Consider the following 27,123-nt stretch of genomic DNA (forward strand, 5'->3'; position numbering starts at 1 on the left):
AGGAGAATCACTTGAACCCAGGAGGCGGAGGTTGCAGTGAGCTGAGATCGAGCCACCGCACTCCAGCCTGGGTGACAGAGTGAGACTCCGTCTCAAAAAATAAAAAGAAACACGTTCTGCTCAATTGTTCTGTAAGCCTAAAACTACTCTAAAATATAAAGCCTATTATTAAAAAAAAAAAGAAAAAGAAAAAAGAGAAAGGAATCATAGTGTTCCACACAGAGCTGTAAATAACGTTTCCACAATATGTAAACATTTCCAGTCTTACCAATGTTATAATGCAACTGTAATGTGAGGGGGAATAGGATGTGGGAGTGGGTGGGAGAGGGAGTGGATGGACATAAGGAGCTAAATTCTCTTCTCCCAAAGTGGGAGGTTGGTAAGGAATGCCTAAAACTGGAAAAGAAGCAATGTAAACATGTTATGTAGGAAATGTGGAGGTAAAAATGACTAATCACGAGCTAAAAGAGTTGAGATGGTTGTCCTTATGAAGTGGGAAAAGGGACCGGGCGTGGTGGCTCACGCTGTAACCCCAGCACTTTGGGAGGCCGAGGCAGGAGGATCTCTAGAGGACTGAAGTTCGAAACCAGCCTGGGCAATATAGTGAGACTCTCCCCCATCTCTACAAAAAATTGCAAATTAGCCAGTCACAGGGGCTTCTGCCTGTGGTCCCAGCTACACAGGAGCCTGAGGCGGGAGGATTGCTTCAGTGAGCCGTGATCACACCAATGCACACCAGCCTGGGTGACAAAGCGAGACCCCATCTCTTAAAAAATAAATGAGAAATGGGGGTGAGGCTGCACCTGTGTGTTGATTCTAAACAATGGGCATATCTAACTTGAATAAAAATTAAAAGTATATTTTCTATATGTACATAAGAAGAGAAGAAATAATAAGAACAAACAAAAGAGACTGGGAAGTTGCAGAGCAGAGAGAAGGAAGCCAGTTCCATCAAGAAGCTTTGTTCAGGGGCCCAGAAATGGCTCAAGACGTGGGTCAGGAGGAGACGCCAGAGCCTCGGTGCCCATGAGAAAGTGAAAAAGAATGAGGGGGTCCCGGTGCAGTGGCTCACGTCTGTAATTCCAACACTTTGAGAGGCCAAGGCAGGTGGATCGTTTGAGCCCAGGAGTTCAAGACCAGCCTTGGCAACGTGACGAAACCCTGAGTCTACAAAAAATAAGAAAATTAGCCAACCATGGTGCATGCCTGTAGTAACACTACTCAGGAGGCTGAGGTGGGAGGATCGCTTAAGTCCAGGAGTTAGAGGCTGCAGTGAGCTATGATTGCACCACTGCACTCCAGCACTCTGGCCTGGGTGACAGAGGAAGACCCTGTCTCAAAAAAAAGGAAGGAAGGAGGGAAGGAAGGAAGGAAGGAAGGAAGGAAGGAAGGAAGGAAGGAAGGAAAGGGAAAAGAAAAAGACAAAGAAAGAATGAGGAGGATGGAGTGGGGAAGAAGGGAACCTCTGAAGAAACAGGGTCCATGTAGCCCCTCATGGGGAAGGGCCCTTCTGCCACTGAAGCGGATGGAAGAAGTGGAGGAGGAGGGAGGCTGGAGGAGGGGTTGTGGTTTGATGGCAGAGGCAGTGGAAATGTATCTCATCCATCTGTTTTCTCAGTGAAGTGGGAGCCACGGTTTGTTTGAGGAGAGAGGAGGAGGTGGGAAGTCATCCCAGACCTTGCTACAGAGTGGGCTCCACGGACAGCAACGTCAGCACCCCTGGGGGCTGGCGGGGTGGAATGCGGAATCTCGGGCCTCACCAAGACCCCTAGGAGACTCACAGGCGAACTACAGTTTCAGAAGCTGCTCAGAAAGGGCAGGAAAAAGCAACTGGGAGGCATAGTGAGGCCAGAGGTTGGGGGCACTGTACTGAGTGCCTCTCCGAGACCCGCACCCCTGAATGAGAAGGGGCACTGGCAGCTGCGGGGTGACCCTCCCAGGCAGAGTTGGCTTGCTTGGTGCAGGCAGAGAGCGGATGCCTGGCTAGCGCTGTGCCAGGCTGGTCCTATAGCAGGACAGGTGGGCATGGGACTGGGCGTGTTTTCCAGGAGGCCATCGTGGTGCTGGCAGAAGGGGGTTGCTGAGTAGTGAGAAAGTGCTACAGGTGGTGGATTGAAGTTTTTATTTTATTTATTTATTTAGAGACGGAGTCTCACTCTGTTGCCCAGGCTGGAGTGCAGTGGTGCGATCTCGGCTCACTGCAACCTCCGCCTCCCAGGTTCAAGTGATTTTCCTGCCTCAGCCTCCCGAGCAGCTGGGACTACAGGCGCCCGCCACCACGCCCGGCTAATTTTTTGTATTTTTAGTAGAGACGGGGTTTCACCCTGTTAGCCAGGATGGTCTCGATCTCCTGACCTCGTGATCCGCCCGCCTCGGCCTCCCAAAGTGCTGGGATTACAGACGTGAGCCACTGCGTCCGGCCAGTGGATTGAAGTTGATGCCTGCAGGTACTAGGGCAAGCGATGAAGAGGATAGAGGAGCGGAGCAGACGGGGGAGTGCCCGAAATAGAGAACTCAGAGGGGGTGAGGCGTGGGGTCATTACGCAGGCTGGGGTGTGGGCCTGGGAGCAGTGGCCAAGGGGCTTGCAGAGGAGAGGGTCGAAGGGGACGGGAGGAGGTCAGGGAGCTGAGAGGCTGCTGGAGGCTGCTGAGAGCTCCTCTGTTCTCTGAGGTTTGTACCCCACAAACCTAAAGATGGTGAGAGAGGAAACGGATTCATTTGCTCTGGGGTGTGGCTGCGTGGGGACTTTTGAAAGCTCCCCGGAGTTTGAGAACCACGGTGTAAACATAGAGACAGAGAGAAAAAAAAAGACAACAGGGGAGTAACAAGAAGGCACCCTAAGGTGGGAAACGGTGGCTCACGCCTGTAATCCCAGTGCTTTGGGAGGCCCAGGCGGGAAGATCACTTGAGACCAGGAGTTTGAGACCAGCCTGAGCAATACAGTGAGACCCCTGTCTCTACAAAAAATTAAATTAGCCAGGCATGGTAAGAGGATCGCATGAGCCCAGGAGGTGGAAGCTGCAGTGAGCCGTGATCACACCTCTGCACTCCAGCCTGGGCGACAGTGAGACCCTGTCTCCAAAATACAAATTTAAAAAGGTACTCTGGGGCTAGCACAGACCGAGGACCTCGAGTGGACCAGCTGGGGAGGGGATTCATATCCTGGGTTGTGGGCGAGCAGAAGATGGAAATGTCGTGGTCTTGCCCTAGAGAAGCAGACAGAACACAGACAGAGACAGCGCGCGCCGCGGTCCCTGGGATCGTCCTGCACTGCGGCGGAACGGCCACTAGAGGGCGCGCTGTGCTCACATATGCGGACGGGCCGGCAAGTGGCGGATTCCGCTGACAAAGTCTCTGTTTAGCCACAGACCCCTGGGCTTGGCCCCAGGCCCGCTACGTCCGGGTCGTGTGGCCTCGGCCAGGTTACACAAAAGCTCTGTGACCCTGTTTGGTCAGCCATAAAATGGGCACAGCTATAAGTCCGACCTTCTAAGGTGGTGGCAGGATGCACGAGGCCACGCAGGCAGAGCAGCGTCCAGTGAGGAACGAATGGCCCCGCGAGAAGGGGAGGCTTCGCCGTGGCCTCCGTCTCTCTCCGCTTCTCCTGCAGCTCCTCCGCCCAGCCCTCCCCAGGCCACATCCGGTCCCGGGAGAGACTGAGATCGACTTTGGGGCGGGGTAGAGCAGGGGGAGGTAGGCGGTCTCTAGGACAGGGAAAGAGAGGAGGCAGCCACCTCCCCGACCCACCCCACCTCACCCACCCCGCCTTTGTTTTAGAGGCAGGATCCTGCTCTGTCGCCCGGGCTGGAGTGCAGTGTCCTGATCCCGGCTCACTGCATCCTCAACCTCCCGGGCTCAAGCGATCCTCCTGCCTCAGTCTTCTGAGTAGCTGGGACTACAGGCAGGTGCCGCCATGCCCGAGAAATTTTTAATTATTATTTTATTTTATTCTATTTTATTTTATTTATTTATTTATTTTGAGACAGAGTCTTATCCATCACCCAGGCTGAGTTCAATGGCGCGATCTTGGCCCCAGTTTGAAATTCTTAATAATTTCATCTTTGAATTTGTAAGGGGAGTCTGATGGGCCGGTGGAGCATGTGCCCAGGCCTTGGAGCCCCTGCCTCATACCAGGCATGATCACACTCTGACCACCTCCCGTAGGCAGGTTCTCAGCCAACTACTCACCCCAACAACAGTCACCACTGCTGCCGTTTGTCCCCAGCCAGGGCCTGGATGAGGGCAGGATCGGTGTCAGGTGTGCAGCGACGTGGTCCCAGGCACCTGTGAGGTCTGCACTTGCCCCATCAACCTCCCTGTGCCCAAAGGAGCATGACATTAGAAAGGAAAAAAGGGCCGGGCGTGGTGGCTCATGCCTGTAATCTCAGCACTTTGGGAGGCCAAGGCGGGTGGATCACTTGAGGTCAGGAGTTCAAGACTAGCCTGACCAACATGGTGAAACCCGGTCTCTACCAGACGTGGTGGTGTGCACCTGCAATCCCAGCTATGCAGGAGGCTGAGGCAGGAGAATCACTTGAACCTGAGAAGCAGAGGTTACAGTGCCCCAAGATGGCACCATTGCACTCCAGCCTGCTGGGTGACAGAGAGAGACTCCATCAAAAAAAAAAAAAAAAAAAGGAAAGGAAATAAAAAACACCATCACACAGCTGGGCGCGATGGCTCATGCCTGTGGTCCCAGCACTTTGGGAGTCTGAGGTGGGAGGATCACTTGTGCCCCAAAGTTCGAGGCTGCAGTGAGGTATGATTGCACCACTGCACTCCAGCCTGGGACAACAGAGCGAGACCTGGTCTCTAAAAAACCAAACTAAAAAAAACAAAAAACAAAAAAACAACAACAAAAAAAACACCATCACAGGCTGGGAGAAAGAGACTAAGGGAGAAAGGAAGAAGCTTTAGTTTCTGCTCTCGGAAATAAGGGGCCCCACGTTTAAATTTCTCTGGGTCCCACATTCTGTCGCGGGCACAGGGTCAAGTACTTTCACCTCAAAAACTGTCAGTGCTCCATCATGGGAGCTGTGGTTATTTAGGATCCTATGGTTAGAGAGAAACAGGGCAAGCAAGACAAATCCCAGGGGCCCCAGGGACAGCTGGTGGCCTTCGAGGTGACTGGTGCCAGGCCTGGAGACCACATTCCCCTGCCCTCCCCAGGGTCCTGAGTCCAGGGTCGGCACTGAGGGCAGCAGGCTGGGGATGAGCCCCTTCCTCCCTGGACCTCAGTTGTCCCACTGTGCACGGGGAGGCGGCTGGCTTCCAGCAGGGACAGCGGGTGAGGACGTCTTTGTAAACTGAAGCATGGGGGGACATGTGGGCAGCAGCGATGGTTCTTGACCTGCCAAAGATTGCCATGGTTGCTCTGAAGGGTCCCAGGGTCACGGGCTCAATTGCTAGGTTTATTTATTTATTTTGAGCAGAGTCTTGCTCTATTGCCCAGGCTGGAGTGCAGTGGCACAAACATAGCTCACTGAAACCTCAAACTCCTGGCTCAACCTGGCCACCATGCCTCCCTAATTTGAAAAAAAAAATATATATATATATATACACATATATATATGTGTGTACATATATATGTGTGTGTACATATATATATATATATATTTGTTTGTTTGTTTGTTTCAGAGATGGGATCTCACTATGTTGCCCAGCCTGGTCTTGAACTCCTGGCCTCAGGCAGTCTTCCTGACTTGGCCTCTCAAAATGCTAGAATTACAGGCATGAGCCACCACGCCCAGCCCAGGACTCAATTTCTAGCCCCATTCCTTGAAATGTTCAAAGAGGATCCAGCTTTAACCCCCTAAGGATGGCTAACAAGGGATGGGGCCCCAGTGGTGACTTCAGGCCCAGGTGTGGATATCCTCTATGGCCCTACTGTGAGACCCTGACAGTAACTTCATTTACTTTATTTCATTTTATCTGTTACCCAGGCTGGAGTGCAGTGGCATAATCTCGGCTCACTGCAACCTCCGCCTCCCGGATTCAAGCGATTCTCCTGGCTCAGCCTCCTGAGTAACTGGGATTATAGGCGCATGCCACCACATCCAGCTAATTTTTGTATTTTTGGTAGAGATGGGGTTTTGCCATGTTGGCCAGGCTGGTCTCGAACTCCTGACCTCAAGTGATCCACCTGCCTCAGCCTCCCAAAGTGCTGGGATTACAGGCATGAGCCACCCGCGCCTGGCTCCTGACAACAAGTTCAAACCGGACTCTGGGGGTAGCTACACGTCTTGGTAGTGATCTCAGTGGCCTCAGACCCAGTGGCGACCTTGGTGACCTCAGACCTTGGTGGTGTCCTCAGACAGACCCTGGTAACAGCAGGGAGGCACTTGGCATCTCATTCCCCTCCTTCCATCCTGGCTGAGCCTCCGTCTCTCCCCAGCCACTAGGATTTGAGCCATTCCCCTGGATCCACTTAATTAGCCGAGCTCATTAACTCCCACAAGACTTCTCCTCCCCTCCTAATTAACTGACTTAATTAGGGCTTGCAGGCCCAGCTCCTCCCAGGCCCCTCCTGCTCCACCCCAGCCTGCCTCCTCTGGGCCGGCTCAGACAAGCCTCCCTCAGCCTGGGATTGGAGCCAGGTGTGAACCGGGCCCCTCCAGCACCCAGACCTCCACCCTGTGTCCCTCCCCAAGTCCCGGGACACCAGGACAGTGCCCCTCCCAGGCAGCAACCCAGAGGCAGGATGGAAATGGGGACAGGAGGTGGATGGAGAGAGGGATGGAATCGGGATAAAATGGAATTGGGTGGGAGGAAGAGGTGAGGCTGGCAGCTGACGGACAGGCTGGGTGGCAGGATGGTTAGGGCCTGCACTCAGGAGCCTGCGTGGGTTCAAGTCCCAGCTAGGGTGTGCACTTCAGCAAACGCCTCAGCCTGTCTGTGTCCCTGATAGATGATGATAGCGTCCACACCCTTGGGATGGTAGCGAGGTTTAAATGAGCTCATTTGTGTAAAAGGCTTAGAACTCAGCCTGGCACAAATCTGTGCTTGTTAAATAAGTGGGTGGGCATGAACAGAGGCGCCCTGAGGGTGAGAAGCTGGAGAAAGGGAGGGAATAGCCAGGTGGGGATCCCAGGCAGGCTCTGGGGGGTGACACAAATGGACCAGGCTGGGAAGAGCCATGGCCTGGGAGAGGTTAAAGGGGTAAAATTTGGGCTGGAAGGATTCAGGCCTCGGTATCCTGTTCCTCCTCTGAGGGTGGAAGAAGCTGACCTTGTTGGTTCATTACCTATGTCCTCTGTGCCTCAGTTTCCCCATCTGGGGGAAGACCCTAGCCTTGTGAAAGTACCTGGCATATCCCGGATGCCTAATCAAAATCTAGACTCATCCCTGAGATGGGAAGTGACCCAAAAAGCATTTGGAGGGAGGGGCTTAGTGAAAGTGACCTACACCTCCCCTGGGACCCAAGCGAGGAAAGTGCGCTGTGTAGGCAGCAGGCTGGATGCAGGTTAGACATCAGGTGGGACTTACTGGAGTTGAGGAGTGCAAGATCTCGGCTGCGGAAAGGAGGAAGAGGTGTCTGAGCTGCCGGGTGGGCTCTGGGGAGAGATGAGTGGGCACTCACACTGAGGGGAAGGGGAGAAGGAGCCTGAGCACCAGCCGGCTCTCAGCTCACTTAGCTCCTGTCACCCCTCAGATCTCAGGGCGGCCATGCCTTCCTCCGGGAAGCCCCCGACCTTTGTGTCTCCTCTGTACCCGTCTCAGTAGGAATTTTACATTTGTTGGCATGATTAGTGCAGTGTCTCCCTCAATAGTCTAGTAGCTCCTGAAGGCACGGACTGTGATTTTTAGCCAGCCCTTTTATCCCAGAGCCTTCACATTTTGGGGGCCTGGGAACGAGTGTGAATGAATGAATGAATGAATGGAGTGCCTTGGCCCAGAGGTTCCTGGAGCTTGGAGGGAAAGGGGCCCCATATGGCAGCCCAGGCAGCTATGAACCCAGCCAGCCCCCCACATGGCTCCAAGAATAACCATTCTTCGAGGGCAGGGGCTAAACTCCAAGGACCCAAACCCCTGCTTGGGGGAGGCTGAGCTTCCTCTGAGAATCCCCAGCATACTCTGGGGTGCTGAGGAAACATAGTGACTGTGTGGGACAGAGGAGACGGTGTTTAATTACTCTACATTTTATTTATTTATTTATTTGTTTGTTTGTTTGTTTAGAGACGGAGTCTCGCTCCATTGCCAGGCTGGAGTGTAGTGGCGTGATCTCAGCTCACTGCAATCTCTGCCTCCCGGGTTCAAGCGATTCTCCTGCCTCAGCCTCCCAAGTAGCTGAGATTACAGGTGTGCGCCACCACACCCAGCTAATTTTTGTATTTTTAGTAGAGACGGGGTTTCACCATGTTGGCCAGGATGGTCTTGATCTCTTGACTTCGTGATCTGTCCGCCTCGGCCTCCCAAAGTGCTGGGATTATAAGTATGAGCCACCACGCCTGGCCATACTCCCACAGTTCTAAACACTTTATTTCTGGGGGGTTGTAAGTGACACAAACCAAAGTCCAACTGACTTAAGCACAAAAAGGACTTGAGTGGGTCACGTAACTGAAAAGTTCAGAGTTTCAAGCATAGCTGGTTCAAGGGGATCAAACGATGACAAGGATTCTCTCTTTACCTCTCTTGGCTCTGCCGTCTGCTTTGTTGGCCTCCTCCTCTGAGGGGTTCTTCCTGCTTGCGGCAACTCCGGGCTTACATCCTACTGCTTTTCAGCGCCATAGAAAGACAGCTTCTATCCTACCAGCCTGGCTCAGGAAACAACAATCTCAGAAACGATTGCTAAGGCCATGGGGGTGTTATACACTGATCAGTGGGGGCTGGGTCACAAGTCCTCCCCTACAGTCGAACAAGCGAACCCCACCATCGGAACCCCTAATGGGTGGGGAAGGATGTATCAGGGAATGTGGGTTCCCAGAGGAAACGGGGGTTCTGTTACCAGGTAGAGGACAGAGGCTGTGTAACAGAGGAATATGTGGGCATCATGCCAGACCCAGCTGGTCACTGTTCTAAGTGCTAGAAATTGGTGGCAGACATGTCATTTCCCCACCGCTTCCCCACTCCAACCTGCCAGCATCCTCATCTCTTTTTCCCAGGGCCTTCTCTGGCCCCAGCCTGCTCTGCTGGCATCCAGAGTGCTGCCTCCCCTCCTCCCCACTGCCCCAGCAGCTCTCCCCAGTGACTGACAGGCAGAGTATCAATACCCCAGCTCCTTTGCCTTTGGATGTGGTAACCCTGAGCAGTGTGTTGTACACTGTCTCTGTGAGTTCCTCAGTGGGGTTCACCTCCCGTTGCCCACAGTGGTGACTGAGTTGGTAACACAATGCTTGTCGCTGTCTTCCTGTCTCACCCACCCGACCCACCACTCCGCTACCTGGGATCACCTACCAAAGAAACTACTTGCTCTAGAATCCTTGTCTCAGGGTCTGTGTCTGGGAAACCCAAACTAGGACATCATTAAAGCCAGCCCCCTAGGGATGTGTTCCAGACAGCACTTGTTTCCTGCCAAATGTCTACAATTCCTGGGGCTGGCTTTGTTGACCCATGCCTGTGAAGGAGCTGGGACGGAGCCAGCTCTGAGAATCCTTTCTCCTTCTGGGAATTCCAGGGGATGCCCCCTGCTCCCCCAGCACACACCCCCATGGGCATGGGCGGGGTCAGGACCCATCAGATCCTTGTTGCATAGCTTCCAGGGGCCATGGCCTCGTCCCAGTCCTAAGGAGCCCAGCACCCAGAGCCATCGTGAGCAGGAGGTCAGGGTGGCGGGGGCCAGGGAGCCAAACTTGCTACCTAATCCTAGTGCTTCCCAGAGTGTGAGAGAGGAGGGCATTTCCAGTCGTTCTCAGACCAGGCTTTAGAAAACACAAATAATCAGGCCGGGCGCAGTGGCTCCTGCCTGTAATCCCAGCACTTTGGGAGGCCATGGCGGGTGAATCACTTAAGGTCAGGAGTTTGAGAAAACAGAATCACATAGTGAAAAAGTTCTTTCTTTTTCCTTCTTCTTTTTCTCCTCCTCCTTCTTTTTAAGATCCCATTTTAAAACACTTCCACGGAATAGTTTTTAATTATTTTGGAAACAGTGAAAGAATTTACACAAAACTGTAAACTGTGCACACCTACAGCTATAATAGAAACAGTGTCAACATTTTATCACATTTATGTCAGAGTTTTTCTTTTCAGAGATAGGGTCTCACTCTGCTGCCCAGGCTGGAGTGCAGTGCCATGATCACAGCTCACTGCAGCCTTGACTGTGTGGGCCCCAGCAATCCTTCTGCCTCAGCCTACCAAGTAGCTGGAACTACAGGTGTGTGCCACGACATCTGGCTATATTTGTAGAGGCGGAGGTCTTACCATGTTGCCCAGGCTGATCTGGAATTCCTGGCCTCAAGTGATTCTCCCTCCTCAGCCTCCCAAAGTGCTGGGATTACAGGTGTGAGCCACAGCACCTGGCTCGTGTGTCAGATATTTTTAATTTTAAAAAAGATAGGGCCGGGCTGGGTAGCTCACGCCTGTGATCCCAGCACTTTGGGAGACCAAGGCAGGCAGATCACGAAGTCAGCAGTTCAAGACCAGCTTGGCCAGCATGGTGAAACCTCGTCTCTACTAAAAACACAAAAAATTAGCGAGGCATGGTGGCGTGCACCTGTAATCCCAGCTACTCGGGAGGCTGAGGCAGGAGAATCACTTGAACCCAGGAGGCAGAGATTGCAGTGAGCCGAGATTACACCACTGCACTCCAGCCTGGGTGACAGAATGAGACTCCGTCTCAAAAGAAAAAGACAAAGTATAACAGATAAAGATGAATTCCTATTATACTCCCCCCACCAGTCCTATTTCCTGGGTGCCATCCCAAGGGGCAACCACTCTCATGATTTTAGGGCTATTCTTCTCATTACTTTTATTTTTTGTAGAGACAGGATCCCACTATGTTGCCCAGGCTGGTATCGAACTCCTGGGCTCAAGCAGATCCTCCTGTCTCAGCCTCCCAAAGTGTTGGCGCAAGCCGCCGCACGCAGACCTGCAGCTGTTCTTCTTATATGGGGTTGGCACACTTTCAGCTGCAAAAAAGCCAGAATTCCCAACTCAAAGTGGCTCCAAGTTCAAGCAGCTCAGCAGCTCCGTGATGTCACAAAGAAGCAGGTTCTTTCCCTGGGCACAGTCACACTGTGTTTCCTCTCATCAGTGGCTTCCTGCTGGCCATGGTCACAGAGTTGTATTTCGGCGGTGGAGAGCTCATGAGTACTTGTGCTGGAGCACTGTCTCTCACTGCAGAATGTACACTCCAAAAAGGGATGGAGAGATTCCAGGATCCATCACCCACTCCAGTGCTGCACGTCCCGGGCACCTGTGCCATCTTCCATCTGATCCATCTTGGGTTCTGTTGGACCTCTTAGTTTTCCTATGAGGAATAACTTGGCCTGTGTCTTCCAGTGGTCCCAGGGAAGAGGTTCTCCACTACAAAGGACCATTGTGCCTGGCACAGTGGCTCACACTTGTAGTCCCAGCTACTCAGGATGCTGAGCGGGGAGGATCTCTTGAGCCCAGGAGTTCAAAACCAACCTGGGCAATATAGCGAGATCCCTTCTCAAAAAAAAAAAAAAATTCACAGGCCAGGCACAGTGGCTCATGCCTGTAATAGCAGCACTTTGGGAGGCCAAGGCTGGTGGATCACCTGAGGTCAGGAGTTTGAGACCAGCCTGGCCAACACGGTGAAACCCCATCTCTACTAAAAATATGAAAATTAGCCAGGCATGGTGGCACGCACCTTTAATCCCAGCTACTTGGGAGGCTGAGGCAGAGGAATCACTTGAACCCAGGAGATGGAGGTTGCCAAGATCACACCACTGTACTCCAGCCTGGGCGACAAGGTGAGACTCCATCTCAACAACAACAACAACAAATCATAAATGTGGACCAACAAGCCAGGAATGCCTTCTCTCTGTCATGACTGGAGACACAAGGAATCAAGAGCATCACAGGACATGCTGGGGAAATCCCCAAATGCCATCAGTTTCCCAGCGCATGGAGTATATTAGTATGGCCAACTAAACACAGTGGCTCACGCCTGTAATCCCAGCACTTTGGGAGGCCGAGGCAGGCGGATCACCTGAGGTCAGGATGGCCAACATGGTGCAACCCTGATGCTACCAAAAATACAAAAATTGCTAGGCGTGGTGGCAGGAGCCTGTAGTACCAGCTACCTGGGAGGCTGAGGCAGGAGAATTGCTTGAAGCTGAGAGGTGGAGGTTGCAGTAAGCCGAGATCGCACCATTGCACTCCAGCCTGGGGGAGAAGAGTGAGACTACATCTCAAGAAATAAATAAATAAAACTAACTAAATAAATAAAAATTAAATTAAAAAAACAAAAGAAAAGAGACTGGACTTGGTAGTTCACGCCTGTCATCCCAGCACTTTGGGAGGCCGAGGTGGGCAGATCACCCAAAGTCAGGAGTTTGAGACCAGCCTGACCAATATGGTGAAACCCCGTCTCTACTAAAAATACAAAAAAAAAAAAAAAATTAGCTGGGCATGGTGGCACATGCCTGTAATCCCAGCTACTTGGGAGGCTAAGGCAAGAGAACTGCTTGAACCTGGGAGGTGGAGGCTGCAGTGAGCCGAGATTGTGCCATTGCTCTCCAGCCTGGGTGACAGAGCAAGACTCCATCTCAAAAAAAAAAAAAAGAAGAAAGAAGGAAAATAAAATCATGGCTAAGTTTTTTCTTTGTGTCCTGCTATCCAAATTATACCCATCAAGACCCTCTCTGGAGAGGTGGCACTTTTGAGCTGGCAAGAGTGGCTTATCCCTAGGCGTCAGGGACAAAGGACTGCACCATTGCAGGCTGCTACTTCTTTTTTTGTTTTTGTTTGTTTGTTTTTATTTGTTTTGAAAGAGAGAGTTTCACTCCGTCGCTCAGAGTGCAATGGCGCAATCTTGGCTCATTGCAACCTCTGCCTCTCCAGTTCAAGTGATTCTTGTGCCTCAGCTTCCCAAGTAGCTGGGACTACTGGTGCATGCCACCATGCTCAGCTAATTTTTGTATTTTTAGTAGAGATGGGGTTTTGCCATGTTGGCCCAGGCTGGTCTTGAACTCCCGAACTCAAGTGATCTGCCCACTTTGGCCTCCTAAAGTCATCACTTCTGTGCCTCTCTTCAGATGTGTTGTGTTGGTTCCATCCTCTGAGAAGCAGGCAAGGTGGGCCAGATGTGCAAACGATTTATTAAGGAAAACCCTTGGGAGGGACCAAGAAGGAGGGAGGAAGAGGAAGCTGGGAAGATCATCAGACTGTACTAGATCTAACATGTGGAAAAGAGACACAGAGGGAAGGATGATGGGACAGGAAGAGTCTTCAACTGCAGTGCAGTGAGAAAGTTTCTACAAAGTCAAGGGGGAGTCCTTGATCCAAAGCTGCCCGTTCGAGGAGTCCTGTGTCTCCACGAACAGACGCGCCTTAGTTCTTTGGCTGGGATCAGCTCGTGGGAAGCAAACCAGAGCCTTTCTGTGTGAACCACAGATGGGTTTCACAGCTGCTGCCCTTGGTCAATGACTTTTCCTGAAGTCAGAGGTCTGAGTGGCACATTTTCAGGGCTGTCACATTCCATCCCTTGCACTACTCAGCTCTACCATGGATCCTGTGAGCCTCTCTTTCTATGGGAAAACTTTGAAGAAGCAGATTAGTGGAACACGCTAGAGCCCCCGCCTCCTTGCTGCAGTTATCGAGAGGCCATAACCAGTGCTTGTTCTTTCTTTCTTCACTATCCATTCTAAATTATCCATACTCTCCACCGTCGCCTTGGCAGGCCTTGGTGGGTTACCTGGTGATGTGACCCGACTCTTCAGTCCTGAGGGACCTAAATTATTGGTTATTGTAACCCATGGATCACTGGATTCCCATATACTCCTCCTTGTCCTCCCACTGTAAAAGCAGCCCTGCCCTCTCTGCTGACCAGGGTCAGTTAGTGCAGCCATGATGGTGCACTCTCTTCTCACCTGCTGGTCCCAGAACACACGGAGTCCAAAGTTTCCCGGCCCCGGCCATAGCTTAAATTTAATGGGACCCATGCTGTGTCCCCTGGCTAGAGTACACCCCCTTTGGGGACCAGGACTTCCCACCCTGTGGAACGGAGAGGGAGTCGGGAGGGGGACTTGATTACCCACAATGCATGCCGGCAAACCTTTACTAACTGCACTATGGGTAATCAAAGCCCCAGATGAGGAATCAGGGAAGGTTTCCGCAGAAGGTGGCCTTGAACTGGGCAACCCTTGATAACTGTGGCTAGGGGCACTGCGAGGCTTGATTTGACTCCTCCCCTCTCTAGGTCTGTTTCCTCCTCTGCAAAAAGAGGAAAGTGCTCTCTAAGCGCTAACATTCTGAGACTCAGCTTTTAGACACAGGAAGATGTTTTCTTCCTGCTTTCTCCCTCTCCAGCCCCCTCTTCTGCACACCCAATAACTCATAATCCCTCTATTAGTTTATTTACGGCACTAAGGCCTTGGAGAGGATTAGAACAAAGTTAGGCTGAAATCCGAAACTCCTCTACATTGGCAGGACAAGGAGTGTGGGGGAGGAAGGGAAGACACAGAGTTCTTAGAAGAGAACTTGTTTGGAAAACAAGGAGGAAGGGAAAGGTGTTCCAGACAGAGGAAACCGAGTGGACAAAGGCGTGGAGGTATCAAAAGCAGATGTCAGGCCGGGTGAGGTGGTTCACACCTGTAATCCCAGCAGTTTGGGAGGCTGAGGTGGGCAGATCACCTGAGGTCAGGAGTTCAAGACCAGCCTGGCCAACAATGGCCAAGCCCCGTCTCTACTAAAAATACAAACATTAGCCAGGCGTGGTGGTACACACCTGTAATCCCAACTACTTGGGAGGCTGAGGCAGAAGAATCACTTGAACCCAGGAGGCGGAGGCTGCAGCGAGCCAAGATTGTGCCATTGCACTCCAGCCTGGGCAATAAGAGTGAAACTCTATCTCAGAAAAAAAAAAAACAAAAAAACAGACGTCAGGGCTGGGCACGGTGGCTCACACTCGCAATCCCAGCACTTTGGGAGGCTGAGGTGGATGGAAGGCTTAAGCTCAGGAGTTCAAGACCACCCTGGGCAACATGGCAAAACCCCATCTCTACAAAAAATACAAAAATTAGCTGAGCATGGTAGTGCACACCTATAGTCCTAGTTACTTAGGGGGCTGAGGCGGGAGGATCACTTGATCCCAGGAGGTCGAGGCTGTAGTGAGCCATGATCACACCACTGCACTCCAACCTTGGTGACAAAGTGAGACCCTGTCTCAAAAAAAAAAAAAAAAAAAAGACAGAAGCAGATGTCCTAGAATAGCATAGCTCAGGTCAAGGCCGAATGGAGAAGAGAGGTCGTTTGTAGGGGAATGGAGAGCAGGCTTTAAATGTTAAGGGCTTTGAATGCCAGGATAAGTAAGGTTAGACTTTACCCTGATGGTACACAGGAAGTCCTTGGCAGTTTTATGTAAGACAGCAACCCAACCCCATTTGTATTTTACAGACCTGATGATCCCAAAGGATTTGGATTCTAGAAAAAAGACAATCACCAGGCACGGTGGCTCATGCCTGTAATCCTAGCACTTTGGGAGGCTGAGGCGGGTGGATCACTTAAAGGAGTTTGAGACCAGCCTGGCCAACATGATGAAACCCCGTCTATAGTAAAAATACAAAAATTAGCCAGGCATAGTGGCACACGCCTGTAATCCCAGTTACTCGGGAGGCTGAGCCAGGAGAATCACTTGAACCCCACAGGCAGAGGTTGAGGTGAGGCAAGATCGTGCCATTGCACTCCAGGCTGGGCAGCAGAGCAAGACTCTGTCAAAAAAAGAAGGAAGGTAGGAAGGAAGGAAGGAACGAAGGGAGGGAGGGACGGAGGGCGGGAAGAGAAAGAGAAAGAAAGGGGAAGAGAAGAAAAGAAAAGAGAAAAAAGACAATCTAGACAGAGGCAGGAGGCTGACCAGTTAAGAACTGAAACAATATTCTCAATGGTAGAGGTTGCCAACCTATGGCCTGGGGGCCAGATTTGTCTGCAAAGTGTGTTTCATTTGGCCCATTCAATATTTCTGAATTTTGGGAATTCGTTTCAAACACTTAAAAGTTGGAAGATTTCTGGATTTCCTGCTTCTCTTTGAATATCATCCAGCCACGCACAGCCCACGATGTCTCCAGTTCCCCTCTTCTCCACCCTCTCTATCACTTTACACGCGACCCCAGTCGCTCATGTCTGCGCCTGTAGATACTTGAGTTTGCAATCCCTGGCTCCTAAAGCTCTGGAAACAGTCGGAGTGGCTGGGAGGATTACGCTGGGTTGAGAAAACAGCCTGATCAAAAACTTAGAAGAAATAGGGGCAGCCATAAAAAATGATGAGTTCATGTCCTTTGTAGGGACATGGATGAAGCTGGAAACCATCATTCTCAGCAAACTATCGCAAGGACAAAAAACCAAACACCGCATGTTCTCACTCATAGGTGGGAATTGAACAAAGAGAACACATGGACACAGGAAGGGGAACATCACACACCGGGGACTGTTGTGGGGTGGGGGGAAGGGGGAGGGATAGCATTAGGAGATATACCTAATGCTAAATGACAAGTTGATGGGTGCAGCACACCAACATGGCACATGTATACATATGTAACAAACCTGCATGTTGTACATATGTACCCTAAAACTTAAAGTATAATAATAATACTAAAAAGAATAAAAAAGAAATGCTTTTGAAGCTTGAAGCTTAAAAAAAAAAAAGAAAGAAATAGGAAAGGCGTCCTATGGGGGCTTTCACTAGGGAAAGAGTGAGCTGCAGGGAAGAGAAAGAACAGGGCCTGGAAGGACGAGCTGTCCCTATCTCATCTCTGCCCTCATCCACCCACTTCATCCAGGCCACCAATTTCCGGTTATCAAACAGACAATGCAACATCCCTTACAACCTGCTGCTACCTCTGCCTAGAATCTCCTTTCTTCCCTTCTATCCGGCGAGCAGTTCCTCCCAGCTGCACTACTGGACTAGTCACTGCCTATTTGCAGCAGGGATCGCAAAGGCGACCTCAGTTGGTTGGATAGGGCATCCACACAGGCCCAAGTTTATGACCTCTTCCCTAAGAAGACTGTGAGTTCTCTGAGGTCTCGCTGGAAATAGGATGCATGGATGGGTGGATGGATGGACGGACGGATGGATGGATGAAAGCGCAGGCAGGCAGGCGGAGGAACAGGCGGACGCATGGATGAATGAAATGCATATCCGAATGCAGAACCTGGATTTGTTTTCCCTCCTTCAAACAGACACAGGCTCCGCCCCACAAGCACAGACTGGGACAGTCTGGGGCAGTCTGGTCCCGCAGGGCCCAGAAAGCTGGACCAGGTGACCCTCTCAGACTCCCCCGAGTCCTCTGTAACCTCGTTCTCGCCCCCTCGTGGGCTATGACCTAGAAAAGGAGGGGTTGGGTGGGGGGTGGGGGGTGGGAGCCAGCTCGGGAGCCACCGGCGCTAGGACCCAGCGCGGCCGGAAGGGGGTGGGGGCGCCGCGCGGGGAGAATCTGCGCCCCGCGGCGCGCGGCGGGAGGGCAGGCGCGCGGCGGGTGAGCGCGCTGGCGCGAGGGCGCGCGCCGAGCGGGACGGACAAAGGGGCGGGCGGCGGCGCGCGAGCCGGAGGGCGGAGCCGCGGGCCGGGCGGGCAGGTGCGCGCCGGCTGGAGGGCGGAGCCCCGATGCCGCGATGGAGCGCAGCCCGGGCGGGCGCCGGGGCCGGGGCCCGAGCACCAGGCGGAGCGCGAGCCGGAGCCGCAGCCGGAGCCCGGGCCAGGCCGGGGGCCGGGAGCGCAGGGCCGGGCTGCTCGTAGCGGCGGCGACCGAGCCCCCCAGCGGCTGAGGGGCTTCCAGCGCCCGCCGGTGGCCGGGACCCAGTAAAGCCCCCGCAGCCAAGGAGCGCGGGGAGCCCCCTTCCACATCCAGGATCCAGCGAGCCTCGGGGAAGAGGGGGGGCCCTCCCGGATCCGACACGGAGCGTCTCCCCTGCGGGGAAAGCGGAGACTTCCTCGGTATTTAGAAGACAGGGAGCCCCCTACGGCACCGCAAGGACTCCCCCTCCTCAGTCTGGGCCCCCCCAAGACCTAGAACGCAGTGCCCCAGGCCGGGATTGCGAGAACCCCCTCCCAAGATCCGGTCATTACAACTCCACACCTCAAGACAAGAAGACCCAGCTCAGAACGCCCCTAGATCAGAGGATCCCAATTCCCCCCAACTCCGGTACACAGAAATCCCAAATCTAGGCAGCCGGGGACAGCAAGAGACACTCTCACCAGCAAGAAGCCTCGGGGATCCCCCCCCCAAAGCTCCAGGACTGGGGCGACTGAGCCCCTGGCGGCACCGCTTGCACCCCGGTCCATGGTCGTGGCGCCCTGAGCCCCCGGGGCCGGGCAGACGAAGACCGCGACGGCGCCCAGGCCCCCTGCCGCGGCGTCCCCGCGGCCCCAGCCCAGGTAAGCCGGGCCCAGGTGAGGGGCGGCAGGTGAGTGGCCACCGAGGTCCCCATACCCCTGCAGGTGGGGAAGGAAGTATCGGGTTGCGCGCTCCCCCTTCCCCAGCGTCGCCATGGAGCCGAGGCTGAAGGACGTCTCTTTGTGTCTCGCTTGGAGGAGCCGCCCCCTCCTCCTCTCCCTTCCCCCACCCCACTCCCTAGCTTTGAGGCTCGGGCGCAGCTCCCCGGCCCCACGGGGGAGTGGTGGTGGAGCCCGTTGTGCCATGGAGAGGGGGGAAGAGGGCGGAGAGTCCCCCGCAAAAGCTGCGAGCCTGGAGGTTGGACCCCAGGTCCTTGGAGTGTGAATACCCCTCCCCCACGGCCAAGCTGAGCTTCTAGTGAAGTCCCCCCGAGAGGGGAAAATTTGGGGGTGCCTACAGGTGAGGGGGGCTGCCTTATGTGGCCCTGGGTGATGGCTGGGGGCTTTGGGTGTGTGTCTTTGTCTGTGAGAGTGCGGGGAAGGGGTGTGTTTGAGCGGATGAATGGGAATCGCATCTTCCCTGTGACTCTGCTGCCCGACCCAGGCCACACTGGGGGTCTTTACCTAGACCATACTTTGTACTCCCTGTGGGACAGGGAGGGAGTAAGTACCCCCCAAAGTGAGGCGCTAGTTTCTGGGGAGGAGAGGTAGCCAAGATGAAGAAGCCATTTCAGGTCAGGGCACCGTTCTGTTCCCGTTTGTCCCAGGGACAGCAACCCAAGTCCTTCCCTTCCCCTCCTAACCTGGAGAACACCCAGGTTAAACCAAGGGTTGGCTCAATGTATCCCAGACAACAAGGGCCAATTCCAGGGTCTCGCTGTGGCTTTCCAGGTAGTATACACGGCTGTACCCCAGCCTGGCCCTCAGTGAGGTCATGAACCCCAGGCTCTACCACATATGGGGAAGCCGAGAGGCCCTAGGGGACATTGTACCCTGAAATCCTGAATCAGAGATCCTGAGAAGGGGCTGCACTGCATGGAAGGAACACACTCTCGGCTGCTGGGAGTTCCCCTAATCTCTTCTCTCTGAGCCTTCTGCAGACAAGCAGTGATGCTGGACCCATTTGATAGGTGCGCAAACTGAGGCTCGGGAAGGCAGGACCCAGGGTACAGCTAGCCCTGCCAGTAGCTCCTTCACTTATTCATTCAACAAACCTTTCACCGATGTCTGTGATGGACCATGTGCTAGAGTCAGGGTCCTTTTCCCCACTTCATTCCTATCTCCTTTCTTGATGTCTCCTGATCATCAGACCCCTGGGCACGTCCCATTGGGCTTGTTGAGGTGGACCTGGCCAGGTCCAGCTGACAGATTCTTGACCCTATACCTGAAGCACCTGATCCAGGCCTGTGCTGCTACAGCCTTGGGAGCCCTGAGTCTGGGTGGCTGACTCCTCATCTCCCACCTTCCCAGCAGCAAGTGCCCCCACCCCACCTGCTGCTGGCACTGACCCAAGGGTGAGGATGTGACCAGCAGGAGAAGAGGGTGGGGGGCACTTGATGCGGGCAGAACTCTGGCAGCCCCTCCTGCCAATTTCAGGACAATTGAGGCAGCCACTTTCAGCACAGGCTGTGGGGGAATCAGGTGCCCTGAAGACTGAGTGACCTTGGGCAAGCGTGTGGCACTTCCCAGAGAAAATGACAGAGAGTGAGCCTCTCTGCAGCTTGAAGGACGGATGGAGATCGAAATTGGGCAGGACAAGCATCCAGGTTTGCTCTACCCATTGCTGAAGGAGTTCATTTCCCCCCAGTGGGGGTTCCCAGAAGCCCAGGGCTTTGTCACACACCCCACAGGCAAGGCAGTGGAACCAGAGGCTGAAGAGCAGAAATTTGAGTCACCGTGACCAGGGCAAACTGTGAGGAGGCCAGAGGAGGACAAGGAGCAAGACCTCCCCTCCTCACTAACCTGCAGTGGCTCTCTATTGAGTCCAGAATCAAGTCGCTGAGTCCAGACAGTCTCTGGACTGCAGCCTGGCCCTAAACCACCTCTCCTAGCCCATCTCCTCCGTGTCCTCTAATTCTCTCCCTCCGTCACGTGCTCTTCCTCTGACCTGAAAAGCCCCACTCTAGGATGGCTCCAGAGCAGTTTTCTGCCTCCACCTCCCTTTTTGAGCTGACCTGAGCTGGCACATAGTAGAGAGCTGAATTTGATTGGTTGGTGGCTTGGTGGCTTGGAGGTAGTGGCGTGTGTCTACATGTGCAGTGAGAGTTTGTCTCCACATCTAGACTCAGCTACAGGAGACGGGAACCAGGTTTGTCTTGTCCACACTGCATCAGCGTTGTCTAATTCAGAGCCCAGCGTATGGTAGGGCACGTGCTGTAAAATACAGCCTATAGACGATTTTTGTTGGTCCAGTGCAGTTTACATGTTTGCCTTTGTCAGTGGGGAGGCAATTTCACATGCAAAAGCTGATTTTTGGATCTTCTTGAAAAATCGGATCTTCTTGAAAAACCCCAGGCCACAGCAGAAGAATGACCACCTTCTTTAGACAGGGCCCATGCCTTCCAGTCCACCCCCAGGCAGCCCATTCGCTCCCTTAGGTCACCTCCTGGCCCCCGATGCTGGCATCTGGGTTTGCAGGCCCAGAAAAATCTTTTTTTTTTTTTTTTGAAAGAGAGTTTTGCTCTTGTCGCCCGGGCTGGAGTGCAATGGCAAGATCTCGGCTCACTGCAACCTCCAGCCCCCTGGGTTCAAGTGATTCTCCTGATTCAGTCTCCTGAGTAGCTGAGATTACAGACACCCACCACCACATCCAACTAATTTTTTTTTTTTTTTTTAGACAGAGTCTCGCTCTGTCACCCAGGCTGGAGTGTCGTGGCACAATCTCGGCTCACTGCAACCTCCACCTCCCAGGTTCAAGCAATTCTCTGCCTCAGCCTCCCGAGTAGCTGGGATTACAGGCACCCGCCACCATGCCTGGCTAATTTTTTGTATTTTTAGTAGAGACAGGGTTTCACCATCTTGGCCAGGCTGGTCTTGAACTCCTGACCTCGTGATCCACCCACCTCGGCCTCCCAAAGTGCTGAGATTACAAGCGTAAGCCACCACACCCGGCCACACCCAACTAATTTTTGTATTTTTGGTAGAGACGAGGTTTCACCATGTTGGCCAGACTGGTCTCGAACACCTGACCTCAGGTGATCCACCAGCCTCGGCCTCCCAAAATGCTGGGTTTACAGGCATCAGCCACCATCCACAGCCCAAAAAATCTTTGTTCAGTGGGCAACCTTTGTCTCTGTGTGTTCTGCACTCATGGGTGTTCCCTGCCACCCCCATGGTCAAGTTAGAACGTGCACAGAATAGTGTCCATCCAGGGTCTTAAGGGCTATGTGGTGAAGTGAGCCTGAACTTCTCCAGCCTGGTTCCACTTTCCGCTCTTGATCCCATCTTGCACCCTTACCCCTGAACTACTGACATCCAGCAACCAAAAACCTGTTTTCTCTGTCCCACTTGCCCCATGTGTCCCAGGGACAGCAAACCCGAGTCCTTCCCTTCCCCTCCTGACCTGGTTCTAGGTGCAGGTCTTTCTCAAGACTCTTGGGGCAGGGCTGCTGTCCAGGGTTCCATTCACCCCTCTGTCCACAGAAGAACTGGATGAAAGCTTCTTGGCAGCTGTAAGTTTCTTCCTTCTAACTTTCTAGGACTAAGTCCAAGCTGGTCTAAGTTTTGGTCAGGCAGGAGAGCTGGGGGCCTAATTATAGGAGTTACTAAAAAATATTGGTCGGGTGCAGTGGCTCACACCTGTAATCCCACCACTTTGGGAGGCTGAGACAGGCGGATCATTTGAGGTCAGGAGTTTGAGACCAGCCTGGCCAACATGGTGAAACCCTGTGTCTACTAAAAATACAAAAAATTAGCCAGGTGTGGTGGCATATTCCTGTAATCCCTGCTACTAGGGAGGCTGAGGCAGGAGAATTGCTTGAACCCAGGTGACAGAGGTTGCAGTGAGCCAAGATTGTGCCACTGCACTCCAGCCTGGGTGACAGACTAAGAATCCGTCTCAATAAAAAAGAAACAAAAGTTGACATTTCCTGAACAGAAATGAAACTGATGGGCATTGTGGAGTAGCTGGGCCAGGGGCCAGCAGCAGGCCCCTGTCACTGGGCACAGCTCTAGAAGGGAGTGCACCCTTTTTCTGAACACAGGTCTCCAGCAACCTGAGGTCAAAGGAGGTACCAGAGCACCATGGTGGAGAGCTCAGGCTCTGGACTCTGCCTGGACTTGAAGCTCACTGAGCTGCTGTGTGACCTTCAGCAAGGCACTTACCCTTTCTGGGCCTCAGTGCCCTTGTCTATAAAAGAGGGATAATACTGTCTTGTAGCATCATCAGGGGGATTAAGCAGGCTAAAGAATGAAAGGGACCTAGGACAGGGTATCCCATATCAAAAATGCTCACACTAACTATTGGCCCTTATTAAATGGGGCGTCGGCAGGTGGGTGACTGAGCCTCCACAATTACGCTTCCTTGGGAGCTGGTCTAGGGAGGCAGAGGCTTCTGGTTCTGTCCTCAAGAAAGGGAAGGGGCCTCTGGGAGGCAGGATAGCATTGTGAAGTGGAGCTTGCCCCTGCCCCAGGTGTGGGTGAGGGTGGAGGCCCTTCCTGAGCCTCTCCTAGCACTCTGCCTGAGGGCTGGGACCGTGGTTTTGTGGGTAAAGCCCTCCTCCTTCCCAGCCTATGCTTTCCACGTGAGGCGCCTGCTGCCTTCTGCTGGAGAGTTTCCTGGAGACTTTCTGCCCCAGAAGGATGGGCCCCAGGCCAAAGTCTTCCCCAAACCACCCCTCCCCTGGCTCGCCTCCTGCTCCCCCTTTCAGGTCTCAGGAAGGGGTGGCAGCTAGGCCTGGAAAGGCCAGTTAAAGTCCCCTCTCCTCCCCAGCCACCCTCCCACCGCCCCATCATTGCTTGGCCACACCTGGAGAGAGGACAGGTCCAGCTCAGCCCCACCTTGGGAAACCATGTGATGTCAGGATTGGAGAGGAAGCAGTGGAATATCTCTTAGTGTCAAGTGCTCAGTACTGGATGGCGTTTTCTCATTTAGCCCTGAGGACAGCACCACGTTAACCCCAGAGTCAGGATTTGCACCCAGCTCTGTGGGCCACCAAAGGTTTGTGTGAAGCCAGTGTCTAAGTGCCCGGGTTTGAAGCCCACCTCCACCATTCTCTGGCTGCGTGACCTTGGGCAGGTCAGTTGTCTCCTGGGCCTCAGTTTCCTCTGACGTAGAATGGAGACAATAATAGCTGCCACTTCCTAAAGTCATTGTGAGGATTAAGTGGATCTGTTGCAGATGAAGTGCTTGAGCAGGGCCTGCTGCTTAAGTGTTTGCTCTGGCTTTCCCTGCCGGGGTATGCAAATGAGCCGATCCAGGCCCAGGGAACTGCTGTGACCTCCCACTGCACTAGCACTCCTTCCGCATGGCTTTCAGCAACCACCAGAGGGGCCGAGGATGTTCCAACTGCCTCTGGGCTTTGGGATGGCCCCAAGGGGCTGGGAGACCGGGCAGGGGTGGGGCTGGAGGGGACCACCCTCTTCCGCCTGATCTGGGCCCAGAGAGGCTGCACAGCGCTGGGCCCCCACTGCCTCCAGGGCAGCTTTTCTGGGTTTGTTAGGGTCCCCCACCATAGCTGGAAGGGGTTTACCTATCCATGAGCATAATTTGTGACTTTCTGAGCCAGGGCTCAAGGCTTTGCAAAGAGGAGACTTTTCCACCTTGGGAGCTCAGGTGCCTGCCAGCCCTGACCCTCGGTGTCTCCAGGAGGCGCAATGGGGCCAGCAGATACACAGCTTAATGGTAAAAAACACAATCCCTAGATTCAGCTGTGTGACCTTGGACAAGGTGCTTAATCTCTCTGTGCCTCAGGTCCCTCATCTATAAAAAAGGGGGATGATATTAGTACTTGCCTCTTAGGGTCATTGTGAGGAGTAAGAGAATGAATGTAAAGTGCCGTGAATGGCACCCGGTACCCATTAAGGGTTTGTTGTTCATATGAGTCCTCAAAGCCCTGAGCAGAAAGGGAAAGTTAGCCCCATCTTTACAGATGGAAAAACTGGAGGTGTATGGGTGAAGCTGTTTCCTCAAGATTCCATAGCTGGGATTTAGGGAAGAGTCTGCCTCCCTTGATGCCATTCACACATGGTCCACAAGCCAAGGCCAATCAAATGGACCTGATGGGATCTCGCCTGACCTCCAGGCCTAGATCTCACGCCCCGCGATTCCGCTTCCACGGGGCCATGGCAGTGAGAACTGTGCCAGGGAGGAATCTGCAGCTCTGGCCCCAGGCCTCCCCAAGAAACCTCTAAGCTTCCCCCACCCCCTCCTCAGCTCCACTCCAAGAACAGTGTGCGACGCTGCCACAGCTGGCCTCGGAGTTTCTGAGTCTGGTCGGGTCAGGTTGACACTGTCACTTTTCACTTCTCCAGGCCAGGTTGGCTTCAAGAAGGGTTTGTTCAGGTCTGGGGTTTGGAGCGCATCCCACTGGGAGTGGAAGCCAGGTCCCCGCCATGGCCTTGGAGGCCCTGAATGACAACAGCCATCCCTTCTCACCTCTGCTCTCATCTCCTGCCCTTCACTCCCTTATCCCTGTGCACACAGCAAGTCCCACCTCTAGGCCTCCACACAGTGCCCTCTGCCAGGAGAGCCCGCCCGCCACAATGCCCATGTGCATGCAGCCTTCTCCATGGGCTGGCCTCCCACCCACAATTCCTTGCCTCTTTCCCTGCTCTGCTGTTCCATGAGGACTTCTCACTGCGTGACACACATCTCCTGCTCATCTTTGTCATTGTGTGCCTCCAAACTAGAATATGAGCTCTTTGAGGGCAGGACAGTTTGTTTGGTTCACGAATGTATTCCAGACCCAAAAATAGTACCAAGTACATAGTAGGTGCTCAACAAATACTTATTGAATATTTTGGAGCCAGATAGATAATCTCTACATGACTTCTTAGCTGTGTGACACAGGACACATCACTTAAGCTTCCTATCTCTCTTTTGTTTGTTTGTTTGTTTGTTTGTTTGTTTGTTTGTTTGAGATGGGATCTCACTTTGTTGCCTAGGCTGGAGTGCAGTGGCGTCATCACAGCTCATGGCACTTTTGACCTTCCAGGCTCAAGTGATCCTCCTGCTTCAGCCTCCCAACTAGCTAGGACCACAGGCGCATGCCACCATGCTCGGCTCATTTTTTTTTTAAATTTTTTATAGAAATGGGGTCTTGCTATGTTGCCCAGGCTCATCTTGAATTCCTAGGCTCAAGCCGTCTGCCCGCGTTAGCCTCCCAAAGTGCTTGGATTGCAGGTGTGAGCCACTGTGCCCGGCCAAGTTTTCTATCTCAGAGTCTCAGTTTCCTGAGCTGTAAAAGATGTAAGGGGAGTAATAATAGCTTCTCCTGAGATTGTCATGAAGTTGAAATGAGTCAATATGTATACAGTGCTTATACTTTCAGTGGCTCATAAATGTTGGCTATTACTAATAATACCCTAACCTGCACTGTTACTTTATTATTTCACTTTACTGAGGATGGGGAAATGGGGCCATGGAGACGGTAAGTGGCAGATCCAAAGCTTCCAGGCTAGAAATGGTGGTGAAAGCCTGAACCTGGACCGCAGGCTTCTAGGCTGGGCTGTCTTCAGTCCGTCCCAGTGTAGGAGCTCAGGGAGGCGAAGGAGGTGAAGGATGCAGCTGGAGAAGGGCCCATTTCTTCTGGGGCCCCTGCTCACCCAGCCATCTCGCCAGAGACCACCACTTGTCCACTGGTAGACATTCAGCCCAGTCCCCTTGCCTCTCAGCCAGTGGTGGGCACCTACTGTGCCCAGCGTCCTCCACTCCTGTTGATACCCCTGAGTGCTGGGCCACCCGCCTCACCCAGGCAGCCAGGCTGGGAAGACCTCCCCAGCTTATCCCACACCCCCGGGGGCTGCGCCGGGCCCTGCACCCTCCAGTAGCCAGGAGGATAGGACCCAGGGCCCCTGCCTCCCACAGTGCCTCACTGGGGAGGGCAGGAGAGGCTAGAGAGCCTGTTCCAGCTCTGGGCACCAGCTGCAGGAAGGCAGCGTCACAAGCTATTAATAGCCACCAAAGATGTGCCCCGAGAAGGGGTGGACTGTGCACCAGCTGGGAGGGGAGGCTGAGGCAGAGGCTGGAGCCAAACGGGAGTTCACAGCCCCGGGAACCCCAGGCTGCCCCTGGTGGGGAGGGCAGTGAGGAAGAATGTCCAAGTGTCTGCAGCTTGATCTCGGAAAAGTCTGGACTCTTCCTTCCAGGCTCCTCATGTGGGAAGTGGAGGAGTGGGGTCAGGTGATCCCTACAGTGCCTTCTGGCTCAAGTGGGTTCAGGGGTGAGATTCAGCAGAGCCAAATGGCCTCCATCTACAGAACAGAAAACCAAGGCACAGTGAGTGGAAGGCCTTCCCCAGGCTCACCTGCAGAGTCAACCACAGATCCAAGGTCCAGGCCCCTCTGACCAGCAACTTCTTAGTGACACCCACTTTGTGCCCCATCCTGTTAAATGAGCATTCTCAGCCCCATTTTACTGATGGGCAAACTGAGGCTTAGGCAGGTGGCACAAACTGCCCGAGGTCACACAGCTAAGAAGGGATGGAGCCAGGATTTATACCCCGAAGGGAAG

At 53.4% G+C, this 27,123-nt stretch overlaps 1 protein-coding gene across 1 annotated transcript in view; it reads left to right on the plus strand.

Moving 5' to 3' along the window:
• Positions 1-18,376: 18,376 nt before the first annotated feature.
• The window catches only part of SBK1 (SH3 domain binding kinase 1), a 30,525-nt gene continuing 21,778 nt past the window's right edge, over positions 18,377-27,123 (plus strand). The window contains exon 1 of the mRNA XM_024233120.3: positions 18,377-18,494. The gene's annotated coding sequence lies outside the window, so the exon portion shown is untranslated. The remainder of the gene's footprint in view (positions 18,495-27,123) is intronic.

The sequence above is a fragment of the Pongo abelii genome, chromosome 18 (assembly GCF_028885655.2).
Source record: "Pongo abelii isolate AG06213 chromosome 18, NHGRI_mPonAbe1-v2.0_pri, whole genome shotgun sequence".
In the NCBI taxonomy this organism is placed as follows: Eukaryota; Metazoa; Chordata; class Mammalia; order Primates; family Hominidae; genus Pongo; species Pongo abelii.